The 27535-nt window shown below is 37.7% G+C and overlaps 1 protein-coding gene across 8 annotated transcripts in view; it reads right to left on the bottom strand.

Moving 5' to 3' along the window:
* The window catches only part of ATP2B1 (ATPase plasma membrane Ca2+ transporting 1), a 413071-nt gene extending 388182 nt beyond the window's left edge, over positions 1-24889 (bottom strand). For 3 of the 8 annotated variants that reach the window (XM_053716914.1, XM_053716912.1, XM_053716918.1), the window contains exon 1: positions 24046-24700. The gene's annotated coding sequence lies outside the window, so the exon portion shown is untranslated. Of the gene's footprint in view, positions 1-24045; positions 24702-24800 lie in introns of those variants that run through there. The other 5 variants (XM_053716917.1, XM_053716919.1, XM_053716920.1 and 2 more) reach the window with 3 other exon arrangements.
* Between the last annotated feature and the right edge of the window lie 2646 nt (positions 24890-27535).

Raw genomic sequence — 27535 nt, 5'->3', positions numbered from 1 at the left:
CATTGGCAAATTGGATCAATACAACGTTTTAGATTATAATTTTACCAATGCAAGTTTATACATTCATCAACCATTAACATTGGTTCAATCTCCTAGGTTTTATGTTTTCATTGCCTTAAAAAGACAATTTATTCCGAACCATTTAATGACAGATCATTTTAAACTCATTTGTATAGGTTTATCGTCTGTTTTTGTGTTTTTATATATTAATCTACTCTTTACAACCATTTTTGGTTGTTATGTTTGGATTTTAATAAATGGTAACTTTATTTAAATTCATTGTAAGGTGTATTGGTGAACATAAGTTGTGCCTTAGTTGGTCAATTTGATACAAACCAGGTATACTACACTAAACTTGGCCTGTGATATACCTTAGCCCTTTTGGCGCTCCTATATATCCATCATTGTGGATTTTTAATTTTAACAGTTTTATTTTTTGTTCAAGTCCTAAAGATAAAGAACAAAGGTTTTTTTGTTTATAGTTGTAGCAATGGCAAACAAACAGCTTTAAAGGGACACTGAACACAATTTTTTTCTTTTGTGATTCAGAGAGCATGCAATTTTAAGCAACTATCCAATTACTCCGATTACCATTTTTTCTTTGTTCTCTTGCTATCTTTATTTAAAAAAGGCATCTAAGCTTTTTTTTTGGTTCAGACTCTGGATAGCCCTTTTTATTGGTGGATGAATTTATCCACCAATCAGAAAGAACAACCCAGGTTATTCACCAAAAATGGGCGGCATCTAAACTTACATTCTTGCATTTCAAATAAAGATACCAAGAGAATGAAGAAAATTTGATAATAGGAGTAAATTAGAAAGTTGCTTAAAATGTCATGCTCTATCAGAATCACAAAAGAAAAAATTTGGGTTCAGTGCCCCTTTAAAGTAACTTTTCAAAGGAAAAAAATAAAATGATACATATATATATACATATATATATATATATATACATATATATATATATATATATATATATATATATATATATATATATATATATATATATATATATACACACACACATATATATATATATATATATATATATATATATATATATATATATATATATATATATATATATAAATATTTTTGGTTGTTTAACGTCACACTGCACTCTACTACAGAAAACATAATTTATGCTTACCTGATAAATTCCTTTCTTCTGTAGTGTGATCAGTCCACGGGTCATCATTACTTCTGGGATATTACTCCTCCCCAACAGGAAGTGCAAGAGGATTCACCCAGCAGAGCTGCATATAGCTCCTCCCCTCTACGTCACTCCCAGTCATTCGACCAAGGACCAACGAGAAAGGAAAAGCCAAGGGTGAAGTGGTGACTGGAGTATAAATTAAAAAATATTTACCTGCCTTAAAAACAGGGCGGGCCGTGGACTGATCACACTACAGAAGAAAGGAATTTATCAGGTAAGCATAAATTATGTTTTCTTCTGTTAAGTGTGATCAGTCCACGGGTCATCATTACTTCTGGGATACCAATACCAAAGCAAAAGTACACGGATGACGGGAGGGATAGGCAGGCTCTTTATACAGAAGGAACCACTGCCTGAAGAACCTTTCTCCCAAAAATAGCCTCCGATGAAGCAAAAGTGTCAAATTTGTAAAATTTGGAAAAAGTATGAAGCGAAGACCAAGTTGCAGCCTTGCAAATCTGCTCAACAGAGGCCTCATTCTTGAAGGCCCAAGTGGAAGCCACAGCTCTAGTAGAATGAGCTGTAATTCTTTCAGGAGGCTGCTGTCCAGCAGTCTCATAAGCTAAACGAATTATGCTACGAAGCCAAAAAGAAAGAGAGGTAGCAGAAGCTTTTTGACCTCTCCTCTGCCCAGAGTAAACGACAAACAGAGAAGACGTTTGTCGAAATTCCTTAGTTGTCTGTAAGTAAAATTTTAGAGCACGGACTACATCCAGGTTGTGCAGTAGACGTTCCTTCTTCGAAGAAGGATTTGGGCACAAAGAAGGAACAACAATCTCTTGATTGATATTCCTGTTAGTAACTACCTTAGGTAAGAACCCAGGTTTAGTACGCAGAACTACCTTATCCGAATGAAAAATCAAATAAGGAGAATCACAATGTAAGGCTGATAATTCAGAGACTCTTCGAGCCGAGGAAATAGCCATTAAAAATAGAACTTTCCAAGATAACAACTTTATATCAATGGAATGAAGGGGTTCAAACGGAAAGCCCTGTAAAACATTAAGAACAAGGTTTAAACTCCATGGTGGAGCAACAGTTTTAAACACAGGCTTAATCCTGGCCAAAGCCTGACAAAAAGCCTGGACGTCAGGAACTTCTGACAGACGTTTGTGTAACAGAATGGACAGAGCTGAGATCTGTCCCTTTAATGAACTAGCAGATAAACCCTTTTCTAAACCTTCTTGTAGAAAAGACAATATCCTAGGAATCCTAACCTTACTCCAAGAGTAACCTTTGGATTCACACCAATATAGGTATTTACGCCATATCTTATGGTAAATCTTTCTGGTAACAGGTTTCCTAGCCTGTATTAAGGTATCAATAACTGACTCAGAAAACCCACGTCTTGATAAAATCAAGCGTTCAATTTCCAAGCAGTCAGCTTCAGAGAAGTTAGATTTTGATGTTTGAAGGGACCCTGTAACAGAAGGTCCTGTTTCAGAGGTAGAGACCAAGGTGGACAGGATGACATGTCCACCCGGTCTGCATACCAAGTCCTGCGTGGCCACGCAGGTGCTATTAGAATCACTGATGCTCTCTCTTGTTTGATTCTGGCAATCAATCGAGGAAGCATCGGGAAGGGTGGAAACACGTAAGCCATCCTGAAGTCCCAAGGTGCTGTCAGGGCATCTATCAGGACTGCTCCTGGATCCCTGGATCTGGACCCGTAACGAGGAAGCTTGGCGTTCTGTCGAGACGCCATGAGATCTATCTCTGGCTTGCCCCAACGTCGAAGTATTTGGGCAAAGACCTCCGGATAGAGTTCCCACTCCCCCGGATGAAAAGTCTGACGACTTAAGAAATCCGCCTCCCAGTTCTCCACTCCCGGGATGTGGATTGCTGACAGGTGGCAAGAGTGAGACTCTGCCCAGCGAATTATCTTTGATACTTCCATCATAGCTAGGGAGCTTCTTGTCCCTCCCTGATGGTTGATGTAAGCTACAGTCGTGATGTTGTCCGACTGAAACCTGATGAACCCCCGAGTTGTCAACTGGGGCCAAGCCAGGAGGGCATTGAGAACTGCTCTCAATTCCAGAATGTTTATTGGCAGGAGACTCTCCTCCTGACTCCATTGTCCCTGAGCCTTCAGAGAATTCCAGACGGCACCCCAACCTAGAAGGCTGGCGTCTGTTGTTACAATTGTCCAGTCTGGTCTGCTGAATGGCATCCCCCTGGACAGATGTGGCCGAGAAAGCCACCATAGAAGAGAATTTCTGGTCTCTTGATCCAGATTCAGAGAAGGGGATAAGTCTGAGTAATCCCCATTCCACTGACTTAGCATGCACAGTTGCAGTGGTCTGAGGTGTAAGCGTGCAAAGGGTACTATGTCCATTGCCGCTACCATTAAGCCGATTACCTCCATGCATTGAGCCACTGACGGGTGTTGAATGGAATGAAGGGTGCGGCAAGCACTTTGAAGTCTTGTTAGCCTGTCCTCTGTCAGGTAAATCTTCATTTCTACAGAATCTATAAGAGTCCCCAGGAAGGGAACTCTTGTGAGTGGAACGAATGAACTTTTCTTTTCGTTCACCTTCCATCCATGTGACCTTAGAAATGCCAGTACTAACTCTGTATGAGACTTGGCAGTTTGAAAGCTTGAAGCTTGTATCAGAATGTCGTCTAGGTATGGAGCTACCGAGATTCCCCGCGGTCTTAGTACCGCCAGAAGAGCGCCCAGAACCTTTGTGAAGATTCTTGGAGCTGTAGCCAATCCGAATGGAAGAGCCACAAACTGGTAATGCCTGTCTAGGAAGGCAAACCTTAGGTACCGGTAATGATCTTTGTGAATCGGCATGTGAAGGTAAGCATCTTTTAAATCTACAGTGGTCATGTACTGACCCTCTTGGATCATAGGTAAAATTGTCCGAATAGTCTCCATCTTGAACGATGGAACTCTTAGGAATTTGTTTAGGATCTTTAAGTCCAGGATTGGTCTGAAAGTTCCCTCTTTTTTGGGAACCACAAACAGATTTGAGTAAAACCCCTGTCCCTGTTCCGATCGTGGAACTGGATGGATTACTCCCATTAACAAGAGCTCTTGTACGCAGCGTAGAAACGCCTCTTTCTTTGTCTGGATTGTTGACAACCTTGACAGATGAAATCTCTCTCTTGGAGGAGAGTATTTGAAGTCCAGAAGGTATCCCTGAGATATTATCTCTAGCGCCCAGGGATCCTGGACATCTCTTGCCCAAGCCTGGGCAAAGAGAGAAAGTCTGCCCCCCACTAGATCCGATCCCAGATCGGGGGCCCTCAATTCATGCTGTTTTAGGGGCAGCAGCAGGTTTCCTGGTCTGCTTGCCCTTGTTCCAGGACTGGTTAGGTTTCCAGCCTTGTCTGTAGCGAGCAACAGCTCCTTCCTGTTTTGGTGCAGAGGAAGTTGATGCTGCTCCTGCTTTGAAATTACGAAAGGAACGAAAATTAGACTGTCTAGCCTTAGCTTTGGCTTTGTCCTGAGGCAGGGCATGGCCTTTACCTCCTGTAATGTCAGCGATAATCTCTTTCAACCCGGGCCTGAATAAGGTCTGCCCTTTGAAAGGTATATTAAGCAATTTAGACTTAGAAGTAACATCAGCTGACCAGGATTTTAGCCACAGCGCCCTGCGTGCCTGAATGGCGAATCCTGAATTTTTTGCCGTAAGTTTAGCAAGATGTACTACGGCCTCCGAAATGAATGAATTAGCTAGTTTAAGGACTCTAAGCCTGTCCGTAATGTCGTCCAGAGTAGCTGAACTAATGTTCTCTTCCAAAGACTCAATCCAGAATGCCGCTGCAGCCGTGATCGGCGCAATGCATGCAAGGGGTTGCAATATAAAACCTTGTTGAACAAACATTTTCTTAAGGTAACCCTCTAATTTTTTATCCATTGGATCTGAAAAAGCACAGCTATCCTCCACCGGGATAGTGGTACGCTTAGCTAAAGTAGAAACTGCTCCCTCCACCTTAGGGACCGTTTGCCATAAGTCCCGTGTGGTGGCGTCTATTGGAAACATTTTTCTAAATATCGGAGGGGTGAGAACGGCACACCGGGTCTATCCCACTCCTTAGTAACAATTTCAGTAAGTCTCTTAGGTATAGGAAAAACCTCAGTACTCGCCGGTACCGCAAAATATTTATCCAACCTACACATTTTCTCTGGTATTGCAACTGTGTTACAATCATTCAGAGCCGCTAACACCTCCCCTAGTAATACACGGAGGTTTTCCAGTTTAAATTTAAAATTTGAAATATCTGAATCCAGTCTGTTTGGATCAGAACCGTCACCCACAGAATGAAGTTCTCCGTCCTCATGTTCTGCCACCTGTGACGCAGTGTCTGACATGGCCCTAATATTATCAGCGCACTCTGTTCTCACCCCAGAGTGATCACGCTTACCTCTTAGTTCTGGTAATTTAGCCAAAACTTCAGTCATAACAGTAGCCATATCCTGTAATGTGATTTGTAATGGCCGCCCAGATGTACTCGGCGCTACAATATCACGCACCTCCCGAGCGGGAGATGCAGGTACTGACACGTGAGGCGAGTTAGTCGGCATAACTCTCCCCTCGTTGTTTGGTGAAATTTGTTCAATTTGTACAGATTGACTTTTATTTAAAGTAGCATCAATACAGTTAGTACATAAATTTCTATTGGGCTCCACTTTGGCATTGCAACAAATGACACAGGTATCTTCCTCTGAATCAGACATGTTTAACACACTAGCAAATAAACTTGCAACTTGGAATACAATTCAATTAGAATAATATTAAAAACGTACTGTGCCTTTAAGAAGCACAGAAGATCTATGACAGTTGAAAATTAATAAATTGAAACAGTTATAGCCTCAATCCTTATAAACAACACAACTTTAGCAAAGGTTTAATCCCATTAGCAAAGATAACAAATTCTGAAAGCAGGAAACAAATTACAGAATAAACGTTTTTTATCTCAGTCAACTATGATTCTCACAGCTCTGCTGAGAGAAATTACCTCCCTCAAAATAAGTTTTGAAGACCCCTGAGCTCTGTAGAGATGAACCGGATCATGCAGGAAATACAATGAGCTGCTGACTGAAATATCTGATGCGTAGCAAAAGCGCCAAAAAACGGCCCCTCCCCCTCACACACAGCAGTGAGAGAGAACAGAAACTGTCAGAAAAAAGATTAAGCAACTGCCAAGTGGAAAAATAGTGCCCAAACATTTATTCACTCAGTACCTCAGCAAATGAAAACGATTTTACATTCCAGCAAAAACGTTCAACATAATTTCTAGTTATTAAACAGCTTTATGTACTTCTTACAGTGTAATTCTAGTGAAGTACCATTCCCCAGAATACTGAAGTGTAAAGTATACATACATGACATTATATCGGTATGGCAGGATTTTCTCATCAATTCCATTGTCAGAAAATAAAAGCTGCTACATACCTCTATGCAGATTCATCTGCCCGCTGTCCCCTGATCTGAAGTTTACCTCTCCTCAGATGGCCGAGAAACAGCAATATGATCTTAACTACTCCGGTTAAAATCATAGCAAAAACTCTGGTAGATTCTTCTTCAAACTCTGCCAGAGAGGTAATAACACACTCCGGTGCTATTTTAAAATAACAAACTTTTGATTGAAGATATAAAACTAAGTATAATCACCATAGTCCTCTCACACATCCTATCTAGTCGTTGGGTGCAAGAGAATGACTGGGAGTGACGTAGAGGGGAGGAGCTATATGCAGCTCTGCTGGGTGAATCCTCTTGCACTTCCTGTTGGGGAGGAGTAATATCCCAGAAGTAATGATGACCCGTGGACTGATCACACTTAACAGAAGAAATTAGTATTATATTAAAAAAAAAAAAAAAAAAAAAGTATGAAAGCTTGGGTGTTCTCAGTTTTAAAGGGAAATGAAACTCGAAACGTCTTTCATGATTCAGATAGAGCATGCGACTTTAAACATAATTTACTTGTTGAAAAGCAGGCATGCGAGCTCCAGGGCATGCACGTGTCTAGAGTACTATATAGCAGCAGTTTTGCACGAGCACTAGATGGCAGCACTATTTCCTGTCATGTAGTGCTCCAGACAACTACTTAGGTATCTCTTCAACAAAGAATACCATGGGAACGAAGCAAATTGGAATTTTTTTTTATATAAATTGTACGCTCTGGCTGAATCACAAAATAAAAATGTTTGGGTTTCATATCCCTGTGTTCACAATAATCCATTTTACCTGCTGAAGTCTATTAAATAATTTACAAACAGATGTTACCTTTACATTTTGGAATTTGAAATCACTATTTTTGCCTGTTGAAATTGCCACCTGTATGGATTATGGAAACAGAATGCAGTAGCAGAAATAAACCACACACACTGTGGGGCTGGAAGAGAAAGCCCATCCCCTTAGAAACAGTGCTGCTAAAGAGGTTTTAAATACAATGAACGCTTACCTGAGTACATTGCTATCTGTTTAAAAAGATTTTTGATCAGCTATATTTATTTAAAGTGGATGGAATTAAAAAAAAAAAAGTTGGTATTTTGAACATGTGAGCCATGGTTTAGGAGAAGAATGACAATCGGGATGCAAAAATATGCAGTTTCAAGTTTCTTAAAAATTTGGATGGGTTCCTGAAGAAAGGAAAAAATACAGAGGTGCTCTATAGCGCCCCTATCAGTATTAGAGTGACTAGATCATCACTTCTTTTTTACAGAGGTGCTCTATAGCGCCCCTATCAGTATTAGAGTGACTAGATCATCACTTCTTTTTTACAGAGGTGCTCTATAGCGCCCCTATCAGTATTAGAGTGACTAGATCACTTTTTTGCTGTTGATTTTCCTTTAAATTTGGCAGATGAGTACACACTGACATAAAAGTAAAATCAAATGTATTTTTTTAATACACCATCTCTATTTGAGCTTAAAGGACCAGTAAATACAGTAGATTTACATAATCAACAAATGCATGATAAAAAGACAATGCAATAGCACTTAGTCTAAACTTAAAATGAGTAGTAGCTTTTTTCAAAGTTATGTCTATTTTCAATCCTCCTGTATCATGTGACAGCCATCAGCCAATCACAAATGTATATATGTATATTTTGTGAATTTTTACACATGCACAATTTGTTAATGGAAGTAAATTGGAAACTTGTTTAAAATTGCATGCTCTACCTAATTAATGAAAGTTTACATTTGACTTGAGTGTCGCTTTAATTATGGGTCATGTGAGTAAAGGTTTTAAAACAAATAGCTTAAAGAAAAAATATCAAATTAGACGTTACTGCCTTCTATACAACCATATCTGGGACAGACTTAAACATGCTTAAAATGGGTAGAAGTGTCATAATTGATATGTACTGCATGTATTCGCTATGAAAGCTTTGTGCATGAGAAGCTAGCTCATAATGAGATGTATTTACAAAATGCTTTTGGATTAAATTTAAAGGGACACTGAACCTAAATTTTTTCTCTTTCATAATTCAGATAGAGCATGCAATTTTAAGCAACTTTCTAATTTACTACTATTATCAATTTGTCTTCATTCTCTTGCTATCTATATTTGAAAAGCAAAAATGCAAGTTTAGAAGCCGGCTCATGTTTGGTTCACAACCTGAGTTGTCCTTGCTGATTGGACAGCACCAATAAACAAGTGCTGTCCAGGGTCTAAACCAAAAATTGGCTGGATCCTTAGCTTAGATACCTTCTTTTTCAAATAAAGATAGCAAGAGAACAAAGAAAAATTTATAATAGTAAAATAAAAAGTTGCTTAAAATTGCATGCTCTGAATCATGAAAGAAAAAAAAAATCTGGGTTTAGTGTCCCTTTAAGTATACTTCAAAAATGCTTCTCGTCATATCTGAAATGCACTGCTCTGAATTTAATATTTAACCTGTATGTCTCTTTAAAATCCAGTATAAAACCTTTTAAAAAACAAACAAAAAAAACCACAAACACAACTTTACTTTGTAGCTCCCAATTTAGCATGGTTAATGAGGTTAGGCTGGGACACCCACTGAAAGGGGCTGATCGCAGACCTCCCTCCCCTGCATATGAAAAGAACCATTATACAAAACAGAAGCAATCTGAAGTGTGTACACATCAGTATACATCTAAAACTTTAGGGCTTGGTAAGGAGTTTGAAAATCAGCACAATGTTATTTAAAAATAAGCAAAACTATACATTTTTACAAAAACTCCCCAGATGAGCATTATAAATGCATCATCTACAAAACATTTCTGCAAAAGAAAAATCTAGTGTACAAAGTCCCTTTAACTGCAAACTCTGACTTAAAAGTGAATGTAAAGTTTCATCAAGTAGTGCCCGGTTTCTAAAAATAATCACTCCCAAAAGCATTAATCTACAGTAATTGGCTTCACATTGCTCCTAAAATAAATTAGTTTTGCAAAAAGCTATAATATACATTCCGATTATCAACTTTTGGAAGAACTGAACAGGGGTTTACTGGTGGAATTACAAGCAAACAGCGCCCAGCTAAGAAACATGTTTAGCTGTAGACAAAACCACCAGCAGAATAGTTTTGAAAGTTAATCATTTTAAAGATTGTATGTGCAAGGGTCAAAAGAAAGATGCTGATGAACCTGCAGAACCAAAATTAGAAGCCACAGGGGTTTAGAAACTTTGAAGGCAAGATTAAATATCTTTAGGGTCTTCAAGAAGCATGAATATATCTCATAGATTTTTGCTTGTGCTTGCATTGAAATTCAAGTGAACATTCAAGTAATGTCTGGCAACCTCTATCTTATTGTCTGATAGGCCAGGGCTTGACAAATTTGTCACACACACGAGACAGAGAGAGAACAGAAGGACCCTATAATATAGTATTTAATGTGAATGATAGACATAAGCAAATGTATTTATGAGAAAAGGTAGTTCCCTCTGTATATTGCAATGTACCAACCTCTTTAGGATAGGCAGATTGTATAATTGTGGAAGTACTACTTACAATTTACTCCACATTAAAATTCACAGGGCGCCAAAGGAATGGTGATAAACACAGACAGTTATTTTAAATTCTACTCACTATGGTAGATTTACAGGGAAACCTGTACTATAAATATGAGACAAACAGGTAATTTATGTCTAACTTTCAAATAATTTTTACACAACTGCTCTCCTATTTAGCTTTGCTTAGAACACAAGGTATGTCTGTGAATGCACGAGTCTCCACATCTAGGTTGCTTGAGTGATTGTATATGAATCAACAACTGTTCACACAGTTCTAGTGAATTTACCCACAACACACAGAACAAATTCAGTGTTGTCAAAGTATGCATGAGTGCCTGCTGCAGGGTACTGCATGGCAATGTTTTGCTCTTCCTGGTGAGACCTGCACCAGGTGTCATTATACAGTCTATCTATTGGGTACTTATAGACCGCAAACTAATCATCCGTGAGGGTCTCAAGACGCTAAGGGAAGTGGATAGGAGGAGAGGGGGGGATGGGCGTTCAGTCGAAGAGCCAAGTTTTGAGGTCCTTTCTGAACTTTGTAAGGGAGGTGGATTGTCTCCCTTACAGTAAGCTGTATACAACCCCATCCATAACTCTATGAGAATTCCATCTCACCTCTTAAAGTTATTCAACACCCCATGGTTGCAAATTGCTCAAAAGTGTTTTAATACAAGGCTTCAGTTCGGCTTCTGTCTAAATCTAAAGTTGAGGAGATCTACAGCATCTGGGTTAAGCTAGAGAACCCATGCCTTTACAGTAGACAAGAAAGATGCCTGTAACCACCAAATATGCAGTATGGAAGCAGCAAAAAAACAGCGTAGCAGTATCCCACCTTTCCCAAATTAAATTTTTCTCTCATTATTCAGATAGAGAATATAATTTTAAACAACTTTCTAATTTACTTCTATTATCAAATCTGTTTCATTCTCTTGGTATCATTTGTTGAAGGTGCAGCAATGCACTAATGGTTTCTAACTGAATTCATGAGTGAGCCAATCACAATATATATATATATATATATATATATATATATATATATATATATATATATATATATATATATATATATATATATATATATATATATATATATATATATACACATATACATACACACAGGTAGCCCTAAGTTTACGCCGGGGTTAGGTTCCAGAAGGAATGGTTGTAAATTGAAACCCAATTTAGAATTTAAGTCAATGGGAAGTGAGGGAGTTAGGTTCCAGGCCCCTCTCAAAATTGTCATAATTAACACCTAATACATTATTTTTAAAGCTTTGAAATTAAGACTTTACGTGCTAAACAGCATTATAAACCTAATAAAATAATCACACAACACAGACTTTACTTGCATTTTTCTGCAAACAGTTATTTCTATGCATTCCAATCTGGACTGATTTATAGACAGGAAGATCTTGTTACTTTGAAATCTGCTCGATAGCTCAGGTCTGGTTAAACTGATTAATTTCAGCTTGCTTGGCTTGCATATCTTTGCTGCAACACAAGCAGACAGCTCCACCTACTGGCTTTTTTAATCAATGCACTGCTTCTCAATGCTTTTCAATAGCAGTCACATGACTGAAAAAAAAGGTTGTTATTCTGAAACTGTGCAAATTGAACCGTTGTAAACTGAGGGCCACCTGTATATGCAGCCACCAATCAACAGCTAAGACCTAGGTTCTCTGCTGCTCATGAACTTGCTTAGATAAACCTATCAGCAAACGATAACAGGAGAAGGAAGCAAATTAAATAATAGAAGTAAATTGGAAAGTTGTTTAAAATTGTATTCTCTATCTGAATCATGAAAGAAACATTTTGAATTTCTTGCCCTTTAAAGCTCAACAGTGGCATAGGTTTTTCAAGCCCTGTGATAGGATACAGTGTGTTGATACATATACAGATTCCAGAATTCTAACCCAAACACTTGGCTGAGCACTAGATTTGTATGGACAAGGATGACTCTTCAGAAGACCAACACTCCTAAGCCTTGATCTGATCCCAGACCACAAACAAAACAAAAGGACTGTCAAATAAGCGGGTCCAGTTTTGGCAGCAGAAACACTTGCCTTGGAGAAGCTGTGCCTTAACAATCTGAGTGAGAACCTCAAAACACTGAGATCAATCACTTAGATGCTATAAGAATCTTGTCTCCAAACTTTTTGGCTGGCTCCAAAATTACATTTGTCAACCCCTGTATAAATAAATCAGGACAAAACAAATTCATAGACACACACTGTACAAGAAATGCTAATATACGGTACACACAAAACCTAAAACTCCTATACCCTAGAAGGAGTAAAAGTAGCAGTAAAACAAAAAAGATAGTGCATATAAAATGCTAAAGTAAAGATATTTATTCACATATCAATAAAAGTAGTAAATAACACAATAAAACAAAATAATGATAAAGTCCAGACCTAATAATTATGCCGGCACTACAATCACTGGGCCATGAGTAGTCCTCCAAATATATGTGTGTATTAGAACAAATCCCAGGTAGCAGGATCCAGAATTATCCACAAAGAAAGGCAGAGACGATCACATTCAATGGATCCAGTCACCAAAATCTATAAACTGACCTATAAAAAGGCACAAAAATACAAAACCTAGCACAATATTGTATATTACAGATAGCAGCCCTATTAGGGTATACACTAACAAGATGATAAACCACCTGCCTATGTGTTTCGACCACCATACAAAGTTTGGCACCAAACCACAGTGTTACACAGGAACCATAAGTGACGTGGTGTAAAGCTGCGGTTTGGTGCCAAACGTTTTATGCTTAAAGTACACCAAGGAAATAAGCCTAATTATACCTTGCTAAAGATCTACGGAGAACGAAACACGTTGGCAAGTGGGCTATCTGGTGAATGTATACCCTAATAGGGCTGCCATCTGTAATATACAGTATAGCACTAGGTTTTGTTTTAGTGCCTTTAATAGGTTGTTTTGACAGGTCCGAGAGAGAGTTATTAAAGCGCCAAAAGGACAAAGGCCGGGTCTAAGTTTAAGAGTAATATATCATTTATTCAACACATTAAAAATATATAAAAAAACAAAAATAAAAATATACCTAGAACATATTAAGATATAATCGAGGATCCAAGATTTTACAATAAGTTAAAACCAAAATATAAAAATAGATATACAATACTTGACTTGATCAGTCTTGTGGACTGTCTAGCAGTGTGATATGTTCTAGGTATATTTTTATTTTTGTTTTTTTATATATTTTTAATGTGTTGAATAAATGATATATTACTCTTAAACTTAGACCCGGCCTTTGTCCTTTTGGCGCTTTAATAACTCTCTCTCTGATTATCCACTTCTCTGACCGCTAGGGGTCAATTTATTAAAGCTAAGGGTCCCTCTAGCATCAGGCGCTTAGTGTCAACCCTAATAACTGTTTTGACAGGTCCATTGGGGAATCCATTGAATGTGATTGTCTGCCTTTCTTGGTGGATAATTCTGGACACCACTTTCTGGGATTTGTTCTAACACACATATTTGGAGGACTACTCATGAACCAGTGACTATAGTGCGGACACTATTTTTAGGTTTGAACCTTTCATTTTATTTTTTTGTATTATAATCAAACATTTGAAATATGTGAATAAATAATGGTACTTTTGCATTTTATATGCATTAAAATATATTCATATACAATGGGGTGACCAAAAAACAACTGGCCATAAAAGTACTGCCCAGTTCTTTTCCTTTAGGCTGAACCTGAAACTACATTTCCCAGCAGTCTGAGTGGCCAGAGTAGAGGTCTATATGATTAGAGGCACTTTCCCCATTAAATCCTTTTGTCACTCCTATCTAACTGCTTTGATTGGACATATATTTGTCATAGCAAAATTCCTGATAATGGAAACTAGGTCAGCATCATTAAATAACAGCGTTATGGTCTCTTTCCGCAACCCTGGAATTTGGCTGCATAATTTTGCTATGTATATGGGTGTCTAAAAGTTTGTAAATAAAATGTACATATGTGCATAGACACACTTACGGCTTTATTGGGCTGGTTCCTAGATTCTGAACAATGTGTTCAGCCCTGATATATCAGCACAGTAACGGTTAGTCTAGTGATAATTATCCCAAAACAATATTACAAAGTATGCAATACATTTTTTAAATTAAATAAGCTAACAATATACATTACATGGCAAGTGCCTTAGAGTTCCCTCACTTCCTTAGATACTGATGAATATGATGGAATTTACAACATATGAGAAGGGTGTGGACAGAAAATGAAAGAGAGACAGAGAGACAGACAGACAGAGACAGAGAGACAGACAGACAGAGACAGACAGAGAGACAGACAGAGAGACAGACAGACAGACAGAGAGACAGACAGACAGACAGACAAAAAAAAAGAGACAGAGAGAGACAGAGAGAGAAAGAGAGAGACAGAGAGAAAGAGAGAGACAAAAAAAAAAAAAAAAAAAGAGAGAGAAAGAAATAATTTAAGGTGCTGATATTTTAACAATTTGCCTGACCAGAATATTAATGATCCATTCACAAACATGAAGTAGCCATTGTGTGCAGCAGGAAAATAAAAATAAATGTATGTATCACAGACATTATACAACATGCTTCACAGTCAGATTGATCAGTAGCATGTATACATTAATTGGTGGAAACAACATCTGATACTATATAGCACACACTAATCATTCTGGCAAGTCATTTATTCAAAAGCATGCTTCTTTGTTTCCATGGTAATGTTTATGCACCACACATGAGTCCTATGAACACAATGCAAACCTATCTGCTGTGTTGCTAGACACATGATACTGTGAAATGAAAAGAAACATGTGCAGAACAATAGGCAGGTGACACAAAGACAGCAGCCAAGATTAGATATCCAAGTGCAAAACAGTATATTCTACTTGGTTTTGTAGACAGAAAAGCATCATCCATTATAGAATCATAGATGAAACAATGCACATCATTAAGACTGCGCAGTTTCAAACCCTTCAAGAATATGCAAGACAGCAAACTTCTTTTCTAATAACTTACAGTTTAAGACAGGGCTCGACAAACTCAGGAGCCAGGGAGCCACTGGCTCCTAGAATTCTACTCTTGGCTCCTAACTTTATGGGCTGCTCTCCATATATTTATATACAAATAACACTGCCTGGCTCCTAAAAGTATGTCTGGCTCCTAAATATCCTTACTAGCTCCTAATTTTTAAACAAATTTGTTGAGCACTGGTAAGAATCACAATTTAACTAGGGATATCAAGGCCTATAAAATGCATAAAGTAAAAAGTACATTTTAAATGTCTTTAAAAAAGTAAATTCTTAATTACAGAAAAGCTTGAAAGAGGTTATGTAGAATTGTAGATCAGGTATATTATAAGAAGTTGTTAGAATTAAAGATATATCACAGACCCTTGGCACAATAGCTAAAGCACATAGTGGCAATGATCAACAGGGCTGTAAACAGCTAGGGAGGCTTGGCTAGAAACAGTCTTATAGAGATGTATATGTTTAAAGGGACAGTACACACATCCATTTTATAACTATTTGCGCTGAATATATTATATATATTTTTTTATTATTATTTTTTTTTTAAATTTGGATTCAAAAGTTGCCTATATAAAAAGACATACAAAGTATTTATCACAAACAAAGTTCACTAAGGAAACATCTGTCCTGCAATAAACCTCACTTATCTATGTGTTGTGGTTACAGTATGTTCTTGTTTTAACATTTTTCCGTGTGCAAAACTTGTTGGTGGAAGAATCCTTGTGTGGTCCTAATATTTTAATTCTTGCTCTTACAATTCATGTATTTGTATTTCTCAATTTGTAAATCAAAAAATTAACAAGTGTAATTTATATGGGAATAAAACACCATCAGATAAGATGTCCTTTTTCCAAATAAAGGTATATTTTGCTAGATAGTTTTTCTTACAATATAAAGCTGACAAAAAAAAAAAAAAGTGCACTAAAGCATGAAAATTATATGCTCTAATGCAGGGCTCAACAAACACAGGAGCCAGGGAACCACTATCTCCATTTATTTATGTACAAATACCACTGCCTAGCTCATAAATATTCTTACTGGCTTCTAGAGATTTGCCGACCCCTGATGTAATTATTAAAAGCATGTAATAATTTTACCACTACTCACTGTAGAACGCTAGGCAAAACGAGTAAAATACAAGAGAGAGTCCCACTGAAGAACTGCAAGCAATATAGATCCTGAGTTGAACACACCTTGTGATTAGACAGGGTCATGCAACCACTACAGGCAATTGGTTCATTGGCTGTTTCTCGCAGCTCCCAAAGGGACTTCACAATTTGAACCGCTTTGTAGTTTAAAAAAAAAAAAAAAATAGAGTTTCAGGGCGAGTTAAAGAATTTGATGCTCTAATGAATTGGTGCATGTCATTTTTATAAAGAGAATAGATTATTTCCATTGTAAAAATAAATTACAGTATTTGGTTTTTAAAGAGACGATCTAGTCAAAATTAAACTTTTGTCATCAAATTTGCTTTGTTCTCTTGGTAAACTTTGTTGAAAACTAAACCTAGGTAGGCTCATATGCTAATTTCGAAGGCCTTGAACGCCACCTCTTATCTAAGTGCATTTTGACAGTTTTTCACAGCTAGACTGTGCTAGTTCATGTGTGCCATATAGATAACATTGTGCTCACTCCCATGTAGTTATAGGAGTTAGTACCAATGGGCTAAAATGCAAGTCTGTCAAAAGAATTGAAATGGCAAAGGTTTAGATACAAGGTAATCACAGAGGTGAAAAGTATATTAATACAACCATGGGGAATGGGTAATAAAGAGATTATCAATTCACAGAGTTTGTAAAATTGGCTCACCGGACCTTCAAATAAATAATACACTAAATATTATTATTAAAAGTATATCCTAAAGTTTACTAGTTAGGGGGAAAGTTTCTAGTCCACTCATTGTTAAAGGGACAGTCTAGTTAAAATTAAACAACTTTACAATGTACTTTTATCATAAAATGTGCTTTCTTCTCCAGGTACTGAATTAAGGGGGCAGTCTGCAGATGCTTAGAAACTGGGTAATCACAGAGGTTTAATATATATATATATATATATATATATATATATATATATATATATATATATATATATATATATATATATATATATATATATATATATATATATAATCTGCTTTGGTTATGCAAAACTGGGCAATGGGTAGGAAAAGGAGTGTCTGTCTTTTTAAATAATACAAATTCTGAAATAGACTGTCCCTTTAAAGACAGGGAGAAAAAAAAATCCTCTATCCAACCGGGACTAGTAGAAAGTACTAGTCCTGTAGGTGTGTGGTTTTTTTTTTGGTTTTTTTTTAAACCACATGAGTCAGTCAAGAGCAAGACATATAGTGTTAAAAAAAAAAAAATGTATAGAGCTGAATTTTCTTTTTCACTTTTAACTATTGGAAGTAAAGCATTAGAGATTCTGCATCTCTCCACCTTACATTCTAATAACTAATTATGCATTCACAATTATTAAATCTCTAACAAGTCTATAATAAAGAATTTAAACCAGCAGTGAGAATTAAGCTCAGTTAACAAATTGATCAAACAAATCTATTCATATACAAGACAAATGAACAACTTATTTAGCAGAGGGAATTATACAGTAAACCCAGTTGTAATCACTTTCATACCAAAGAAGCCTGTAACCCATACAAATGGCCTCTTGGCAAACTCAGCTCTATTTCGGTCACGTGTTCCCCGATGTTAGAAGAAGCTCCTAAATGGCAACACGATACAAACAAGTCAAACTGTTCTGAAACTGAAGATACCGTGACAAAAAGGAGAAAGAATGACATAGCGAGGAATGAGGCCAGTGGCAAATGACTTCTGTGAAAACAAGGACCAGTACCTTCTGCCAGCATCAACTTATCTAACTTGCTAGAAATTAGGAACCAAGATATTGCCTTATAATGTTTTAGTGAATATCTCATCCATTCAAATAAACATGGATTTTAGAAAGGGGGTTCCACTTACTATTTAAAGGGACATGAAACCCAAAAAATGTCCTTCCATGATTCAGATAGAAAAAAGAATTTTAAACAACATTGCAATTTACCTTTATTATTTAATTTACTTAATTCTTCAGATATCCTTTGTTGAATAGCAATGCACATAGGAACATCTATGAGCAGCCACCAATAAGCAGCTTCTGCGCCTAGTTTGATGTGCTTTTCAACAAAGGATACCAAGAGAATGAAGCAAATTAGATAAAAGAACCAAGTAAGTTTTTTTTTTTCAAATTGCATGCGCTTTCTAAATCACGAAAGAACCAAATTGTGTTTCATGTCCCTTTAAGGGACATTTTATACTAAACATTTTTATCATACATATCAAAGCAGCATTTAAGTTTCTTTATTAAAATCTAATGCATTGTGAACTAAAAACTGTTTAGATATAAACTGATACTAATACAATAGTATTTGGTGTTTACTTCTTACTAATGCTCAATGACTGACAAGTGAAATACGCATTTATGCATATCAACCAATGAGCATCACAAGGATGCACTGATTAGCCAATGAGCATTAGAGTACAAAAAAAATATGCTGCTGTACTAGTTTCATATTTACATTTAAATTGATTTTATTTCACTTTTTCCGTAAAAAAGTTTAAATTGCTACTATTTTTAGAATTATTATATGATTTGAAAATAGCATATGCCCATTATCCAAAACTCTTTTGTTAGACTTCTGTAATGCAACAAAAGCGCTGCCACATCTGGCGTTTCCCACTGCCTAATAAATGTGAAATGCAAGCTCCAGAACATTGCGCCTACTGCAGTTTCAGATCGCCTGCAGGCAAGCTCAAAGCCAATTCAGAGCTGATACTCAAGTAAAAGCACCGGATAGCATGTTCAGAAGACTGTAGAAAGTGCCTGAGGCAGAGTCTCTACATTCCAGGAGTAGTTTTGGGTAAAGTAAGTAGTCTATAATAAAAATTAAAAACTACTAATTTCACAATATTACTTAATAATGCAAGGACCTCTGAAGCTTCAGATTTAAATAGAAGCTAGAGGGAACCCTCACAAGTGCACAACTGATAATGCTTTACTGATCCAGACTTGCTAAAGGACAGCTACCACAGCCCAGTGGTAGAGAGAAGCAAGTGCTTCTGCAAAAATAGCAAGAAAGGGTTTATCAAGTACAGGAACTTTTAAAAACCTTATACCATTAGACATCACTTTTTTAGAAAAGAAAAACACTTGAGTTTAACATCACTTTAAAAAACAAGTCAAAATTAAAACGTTCATGACTCAAAAAGGAGCACACAATTTTAAGAAACTTTCCATTCTACTTAAATTATCAAAATTTTGCACAATCTTTATATATTCACACTTTTTGAGACACCAACTCCTACTAAGGGGTCGATTTAGCAAAGGCTTTCGCCAGCCTTCGACCGCCTACGACTGCAGGTTCTCACAAGAGATCCTGCCGTCTTTATTTAACAAACAGCGGTCATCAGACCGCTGCTTTCCTAACCTCTCACTACCTCTTAGGTGGCGAATTTCAATCTTCCCGGTCTCATCCGACAGGGAAGATTGACAGCTCCTACCTGTGCGTGGGAAGAGGGCGGCGTTGCACAAGAGAGCAAAATTGTGTTCTTGTGCAATGCAGAATTCCAGCAGCGGACAGCGGCATGTATGTACATCCTGTCTGCTGCAGCTGGATAAAATCGACCCCTAAGCATGTGCACAAGCTCACAAGGTATACATATATAGTTTGTGATAGGCTGATGTCAGTCAAATGATACAGGGGCTGGCAAATGTGAGGGAAGAAAAGTAAAGGGACAGTAAACACCAGAATTTTTGTTGTTTAAAAAAGGTAGATAATCCCTTTATTACCCATTCCCCAATTTTGCATAACCAACACAGTTATAATAATATACTTTTTACCTCTGTGATTACCTTGTATCTATGCCTCTGCAAACTGCCCCTTATTTCAGTTCTTTTGACAGACATGTATTTTTAGCCAATCAGTGCTTGCTCTTAGGAGCTTCACGTGCCGGAGCTCAATGTTATCTATATGAAACACATGAACTAACGCCCTCTAGTGGTGAAAACTGTCAAAATGCTTTCCGATTAGAGGCAGTCTTCAAGGTCTGAGAAATTAGCACATGAACCTCCTAGATTTAGCTTTCAACTAAGAATACCAATAGAACAAAGCAAAATTAGTAATAAAAGTAAATTGGAAAGTTGTTTCAAATTACATGCCCTATTTAAATCATGAACAATTTTTTGTGACTTTACTGTCCCTTTAAATTTCCCAGAAAAGAAAAAATCCACTGCAAGTGTTATTGCATTGTCTTATTATGCACTTGTTACTTATGCAATTCTACTGTATTTAGTGGTTATTTAAAGGGACACTCAAGTCAAAATTAAACTTTCATGATTCAGCATGCAATTTTAAACAACTTTCCAATTTGCTTCCATTAACAAAATATGCACAGTATTTTAATATTTACGCTTTTTGAGTCACCAGCTCCTACTGAGCATGTGCAAGAGTTCACAGCATATACGTATATGCATTTGTGATTGGCTGATGCTTGTCACATGATACAGGAGTAGTGGAAATAGACATAACTGCAATTTAAAAAAAAAATAAAAAAAAAATCTACTACTCATTTGAGGTTCAGACTAAGTGCTATTGCATTGTCTTATGCATTCGCCGATTATGCAAATCTACTGTATTGAAAGCAATTGTTTTATTGGATTCCTACAGGTTTTAAAGCAGTCATATCTTCACACCCCTGCTGTTCTTAAACAATTCTCCTTATTTTACCTTCTCCTCCAAATTGTTCACCCAAATATATTCTTCTGCACATTTTTAGAAAAAATGCCATGACAAATCCTCTGAGCCAGGGCTCCTGTTCGAATTATTCTAGATACAAACAAATACATAACACCCTTCCATGGTTTCAACAAAATGTGAATTTAGCTCCGCTGTAGTCTAGAAGGACACCAACTATCCCATAGACAGACAACCAAAGCTATATGTTGCCTTTCTAAAATGAATGTGTTCTAGTTCTCACTGCCTATATCGACAGATAGGAAATTCCTGAGACAAGATCCAGACAAAGTAAAAAAAAAAAAAAAAAAAAATCTTTACATAGTTTCCAAATAATTCAAATGATCTCCTGAAGCATGGCCTTTTTTCCACATTGCAAAACAGATCTTTTAAGTTCAAGTAAATTAATTTGGCTATCTAAAAAAAATGCAATTTAAATATATATTTTCAAAAAGTTTCTATGGCGATTGCTGTAGATTACTTCAACCCAAATGTTAGTTTTAAGAGACCAAAAAGGATACTTCATTCAAGAAAGGAAAATCCAAACCTGTATTAGATGAAGTGTGGTATACAGAATGCATTCAGGTATAACATGATATGCAAGAATGTTTTTCTTTGTTTTTTAAAGGAAAAAAAAAACGCAATATAGTGTCCTATAGACCTTGGAGCCATTGTTCCTAAGCATTATTCCTGGTGTGAACATTATGATTAGCCCAGCATTATTATTATTGGTTATTTGTAGAGCGCCAACAGATTTTACAGCATTTGTTTTTAAATTAACCAGATGAGGATTTCTGTATGATACATAGAACATAATACACTCAAATTGAAAGGCAGAACAAATATTTTAATAACCATGTAGGATGTTTCAAGTTGTTTAAATTATACAAAATGTATAAAACACCCCGACTGTCAATCCTGAAAACGAATTCATTTTATTAAAGACCTGGAGGCACAGACACCATTGGCCTTTCGAGGTTCTAAGGATGCTACAATGAATAGAGCACAAACTTGTTGGGCAGTAAGCATCTGTTGTCTGAGTGTCATAAGAAAGAAGTGTAGGAAACATAGCTGAATACTGTTTCTAATTAGGTATTTAAATATCTAGTCAAAAATAATGGAATAAAATAGGAATAGTTAGCTTCAAACTAACATTTTTAGGAGACTTGCAGAATGTAAGGTTCAAAAATGGTTCACTAAACTAAAGAGAATGAAACAAACAACAAAAAAAACGGTTAAGGCTATATTAGAGAATGGTATATTATAGTTAATTTGAATAGCACCAAATTCCAGAGCAGAATATAGACAACATTAAAGCTATGTATATATTCACAAAACAGAATGAATTATAATATTTCAATGACTTAGTATCATAATAAAAAAAGATAAATATATATAGATAGATATACACATATATACCCACACATATAATCACATACATCCGAGCAATAGTTGTATTTTTAGTACTGGCTAAAGTCACCTCTGCTATGCTTTCATTTAAAGAAAAGAGTCAGAGAGGGTAAACCAGAGTGCCTCAAGCTACAGATCACATTTTAAACTGAAAAGAATACATGCTATTTTAATGGACACATTCATCTACCCCCCTTCCCATAATCCTGACATCCTTTACTGGTGTATGCAAACTACAAATTAAAATACCATAAAACCTCTATCATTTATAACACAATTGGCTAAAAACTAAAATAACCTTTTAAGGTTAGATGATAGATTTTGGAAGATCTACACAGGTTTTCAGTAATTTAAAATTAAAACATAATTTGCAACACAAAGACAGCTTTGTTATATCACTAACTATAAAAAAAGCATTTTCAAATATTTTTGACCACCCCTGGTCACTGATTTCAAACGGTTATGTAATTCACCATAAATAGTACTCGTTAGCTATTTATGGCTAAAGTGCCACAATCTCTGTAAAGTGGTGAGCTCTAGATTACAGCAGCATCCAGGACATAAAGCATTGGAAGACTCACCATCTAAAATAGTAAGCGGCCAGTAGACTAATCCCAGCTAAATAATCCGACCAGCACATGCAAAAAGATTCAGAAGTAGCTCTCTCTATTACAAATTGAAGTCATCTGCAGCATCACATTTGCACATTAATAGAGAACAGGGATAGCAACACAGAAAATAACCAATTTTCTTACCACTTTACTAAACTTTAAGTAAGATTTCTAGCTGCAAAAGCTTTAGAATGGTGTAGAATAGTCACATTTATTAATGCAACATTGGAACACTGTACAAAATAATGTTACTAATTTGATGGAGAAATGTGCTTTATCAGTAGATGTTTAGATGAACTCATCTGTAACACAGATCTGTTGATTGTTCAGCCCACACTAGCATTTACTGTAGAAGAGCTTTGACAGCTTGCCTGGTGCATGAAGCTCTGTGCTTTCCACCATCCCTGCTGAAAGGCTGACCTGCCACGGTCAAGAAAAAGCAACCAAATGGGATTATTATGCGAAGATCCTGACAGCTCATTTGCAAATAAGTCAATTCATTTAATTGGCAGTTTACCTCTATAGACTCATAAGTATAAACTAGATTCAAGGTCATAGCAGGAAACATTTAGCAAAGGGTCCCCCTCCATATTAAACCAACCTGTGTGCATTAATGCCCCCTCCCCAAATGCCCTCTAAGCTTGTCCCTGAGCGGCCCCTGGTGATGTCAATGCTGGGGCTGCTGCCATGCCACCAGGACACGTTCAGTTCTATGTAATCCTGTCATCATCATAAGCATTTGCTAGCTCATGATCCCTTTGCCACAGTAAAGGCATCTAAGCAGGAAAACCCCTGACGAATAATAGGGGATAATATAAAGGTGGGGGGCAATCTATGTTAAGTCATCGACTGTCAAATATGGTTACAGAGCACTGCGAAGCAATGTGCTGCAGCCCCGGCTGACAGTCAGTGAGTTAAATAGAAAAAAGCCTCCTGCACCTGTCAATGACAAGGACAGAGCAATATGGCTGGGAATGAAGGGGATCACCACTACCGGGCGGGGCAGTGGCCACTCCAGCAGCTGCTTTCCGTTATATGGGTCCCCAATTACCTGTATGGAAGAGGAGATGGGGGTTCCTTCCCAATGTGGCCCTTAGAGGCGGCGACTCGTAGCCAATGCTTGGCGAGCTTAATCCTGCATGGTGTCCCCCCCCGGCGGCCGCTCTCCTTCTCTCACTGTCTCCCCAGTGCAAGCAAGACTGAAGGCGGCAGTTGGTGATTCTCGCCGGGAGCTGGTGAAGCCGGAGTGATGGGGGAGGGAAGGAGGGGAGGTGGAGATGGTGGTGGTGGGGGGAGTGGTGATAAAGAAGATGAGAAAAGGAGGGGGGAGGAAGCTTCCCACTGAGTGAAATGACAATCGTGGAAAGGACACGCAACAGATCCCCACGATCACGAGGGATTGAGTGGTCAAGTCAGTGAGACACTCGCCTCACCCACGTACTAAGAGCACAGGCATTTCCTTTACAGCAGCTGCAGCTCCTTTCTCCACCCTCCATCATTGACTTGGGAACTCCGGTATAAGAATAACATTGCCTTTACATTTTAATTGCACGTTGAGGAGGAGGGCAATAGAAATCTGCAAGCTGTTGGCATAGGACAATAACACCGCCCTCTTTTAATTCAATCTCTATATATATATTTGTGCATATACACACTATATACTTGTAAGTGCTGCCCATTCGCTGACTGTCTGCTCAGTGCTCACTGGCTACCCTCAATGCTCCTCTCTACCCTCCCTCAAGTGCCCGCGGGGATCACATGACCCGAGCCTGTAAAAAGAGAGAGAAGGGGGAGTTGCTAGCTCACCCGGGGTTGTGACGTCTCCGACCTCAGCGCTTCTACTCGGACATTGGTCCGCGCCTTAGACCAGGCATTGCAAGTGTGCGCTTACCGCGAGCTCACCCCCTCCCCTATTCATAACCACGCCCACTTGGACCATTACTGCAGGGTAATTGGCTCTGACGCACTTCTTTCCATGACGTCGCAGTGTACATTGTGTATAATATAGATCTGTTCTTCTAGTGTGATGTGTATTGCGGCGGTTGTAGTTGTGCAAGGGATGATGTCCTAGTGTTACGTTTAATTCCTTCTTGAATATGATGCAGATAATATAATGGTTGTGTAAAAACAGAATTGGTCATCGGAAACGGTTTGCATAAGAACAGTGGGACCACAGATTAATTACTACAGTATTCATACGTTGACAACTGTTACTCAAACAAGACTGTTTATAGCTGATCGCTACTGTGCGCACTGGTGTCTTGTTAGTTTCTCTTCTGTTTTGCTGAAACATTCTGATATACAACACTGCAGTACTGAAAAATAAACACATCCTATTTTGTAGATGATTAACATTGCAATTCGATTGAGAGCTTCAAGGAATTAATATTTAAGAATGGTCATTTCTTATTAAAGCGCATTTTAGTAGGAGCATCTTCCCAATTTAGTATTTTAGCGTTTTTTTTCCTGTGCAGCCACTGATCACACAATGTTGCAAACAACTAGGCTGCATGAAAAGCTGTGAAGTTAACCCCTCCCTGCCTCCAGTTTTACATTTAACGACCTGTGAAGTTAACCCCTCCCTGCCTTCAGTTTTAGATTTAACGTCAGGTGAAGTTAAAGGGACACTGTACCCAAATTTTTTCTTTTGTAATTCAGAAAGAGCATGCAATTTTAAGCAACTTTCTAATTTACTCCTATTATCAATTTTTCTTCGTTCTCTTGCTATCATTATTTGAAAAAGAAGGCATCTAAGCTTTTTTTTGGTTTCAGTACTCTGGACAGCACTTTTTTATTGGTGGATGAATTTATCCACCAATCAGCAAGGACAACCCAGGTTGTTCACCAAAAATGGGCCTGCATCTAAACTTACATTCTTGCATTTCAAATAAAGATACCAAGAGAATGAAGAAAATGTGATAATAGGAGTAAATTAGAAAGTTGCTTAAAATTTCATGCTCAATCTGAATCACGAAAGAAAATTTTTGGGTACAGTGTCCCTTTAACCCCTTAATGACAAGTGACGTACCAGGTACGTCCTGCAAAAACTTGCAGTTAGTGACAATGGACGTACCTGGTACGTCACTTGTCTAAGAGAGTGCTGGAAGCGATCGCAATCGCTTCCAGCAGCTCTCAGGGTATTGCAGTGATGCCTCGATATTGAGGCATCCTGCAATACCCTTAGAAAGCATCCGATGCAGAGAGAGCCACTCTGTGGCCCTCTCTGCACCGGTAGCGATGCGGCCGGTTCGTTGGTGGGTGGGAGCGCAACAGGGAGGCGGGTGGGCGGCCCATCGCTACCCGGCATCCGGCTCCTGTAAGTGCAATGTGCACGCCGGGTGTCGGGAGCCAATGAGTGGGAAGAGGGGGGAAAATATATATATATGAGGATCTGGGAGGGGGAGGGGGTTGGGGTATTGTGGGGGGCTGCTACACTACAGAAAAAATTAAATTGGTAATAAAAAATAATAAAAAAAACACTTTTTTGGGGGGCAAATTGGGTACTGGCAGACAGCTGCCAGTACCCAAGATGGCGGCAATTAGGTAGGGGAGAGGGTTAGATTGCTGGGGGGGGGGATCATGGAGGTTGGGGCTAAGGCAGGAGTCCATCACAGCTAAAACATTTTATTTTTTTTTATTAAAAAAAAGAAAAACTCCTTTTATTTAGTACTGGCAGACTTTCTGCCAGTACTTAAGATGGCGGGGACAATTGTGGGGTGGGGGAGGGAAGAGAACTGTTTGGGAGGGATCAGGGGGTGGGATGTGTCAGGTGGGAGGCTGATCTCTACCCTAAAGCTAAAATTAACCCTGCAAGCTCCCTACAAGCTACCTAATTTAACCCCTTAACTGCTGGGCATAATTTACGTGTGGTGCGCAGCAGCATTTAGCGGCCTTCTACTTACCAAAAAGCAACCCCAAAGCCATATAAGTCTGCTATTTCTGAACAAAGGGGATCCCAAAGAAGCATTTACAACCATTTGTGCCTTAATTGCAGAAGCTGTTTGTAAATAATTTCAGTGGGAAACCTAAAGTTTGTGACAAAATTTGTGAAAAAGTGAACTTTTTTTTTTATTTGATGACATTTGGCGGTGAAATGGTGGCATGAAATATACCAAAATGGGCCTAGATCAATACTTTGGGTTGTCTTCTAAAAAAAAATATATACATGTCAAGGGATATTCAGGTATTCCTGACAGATATCAGGGTTCCAATGTAACTAGCGCTAATTTTGAAAAAAAGTTGTTTGGAAATAGCAAAGTGCTACTTGTATTTATGGCCCTATAACTTGCAAAAAAAGTAAAGAACATGTAAACATTGGGTATTTCTAAACTCAGGACAAAATTTAGAAACTATTTAGCATAGGTGTTTTTTGGTGATTGTAGATGTGTAACAGATTTTGGGGGTCAAAGTTAGAAAAAGTGTGTTTTTTTCAATTTTTTCCTCATATTTTATATTTTTTTTATAGGAAATTATAAGATATGATGAAAATAATGGTATCCTTAGAAAGTCCATTTAATGGCGAGAAAAACGGTATATAATAT

Source organism: Bombina bombina, chromosome 6 (genome assembly GCF_027579735.1).
Source record: "Bombina bombina isolate aBomBom1 chromosome 6, aBomBom1.pri, whole genome shotgun sequence".
NCBI lineage: Eukaryota > Metazoa > Chordata > Amphibia > Anura > Bombinatoridae > Bombina > Bombina bombina.
The sequence above is the reverse complement of the archived record's forward strand: the minus strand, read 5'-3'. Positions and strand labels throughout refer to the sequence as shown.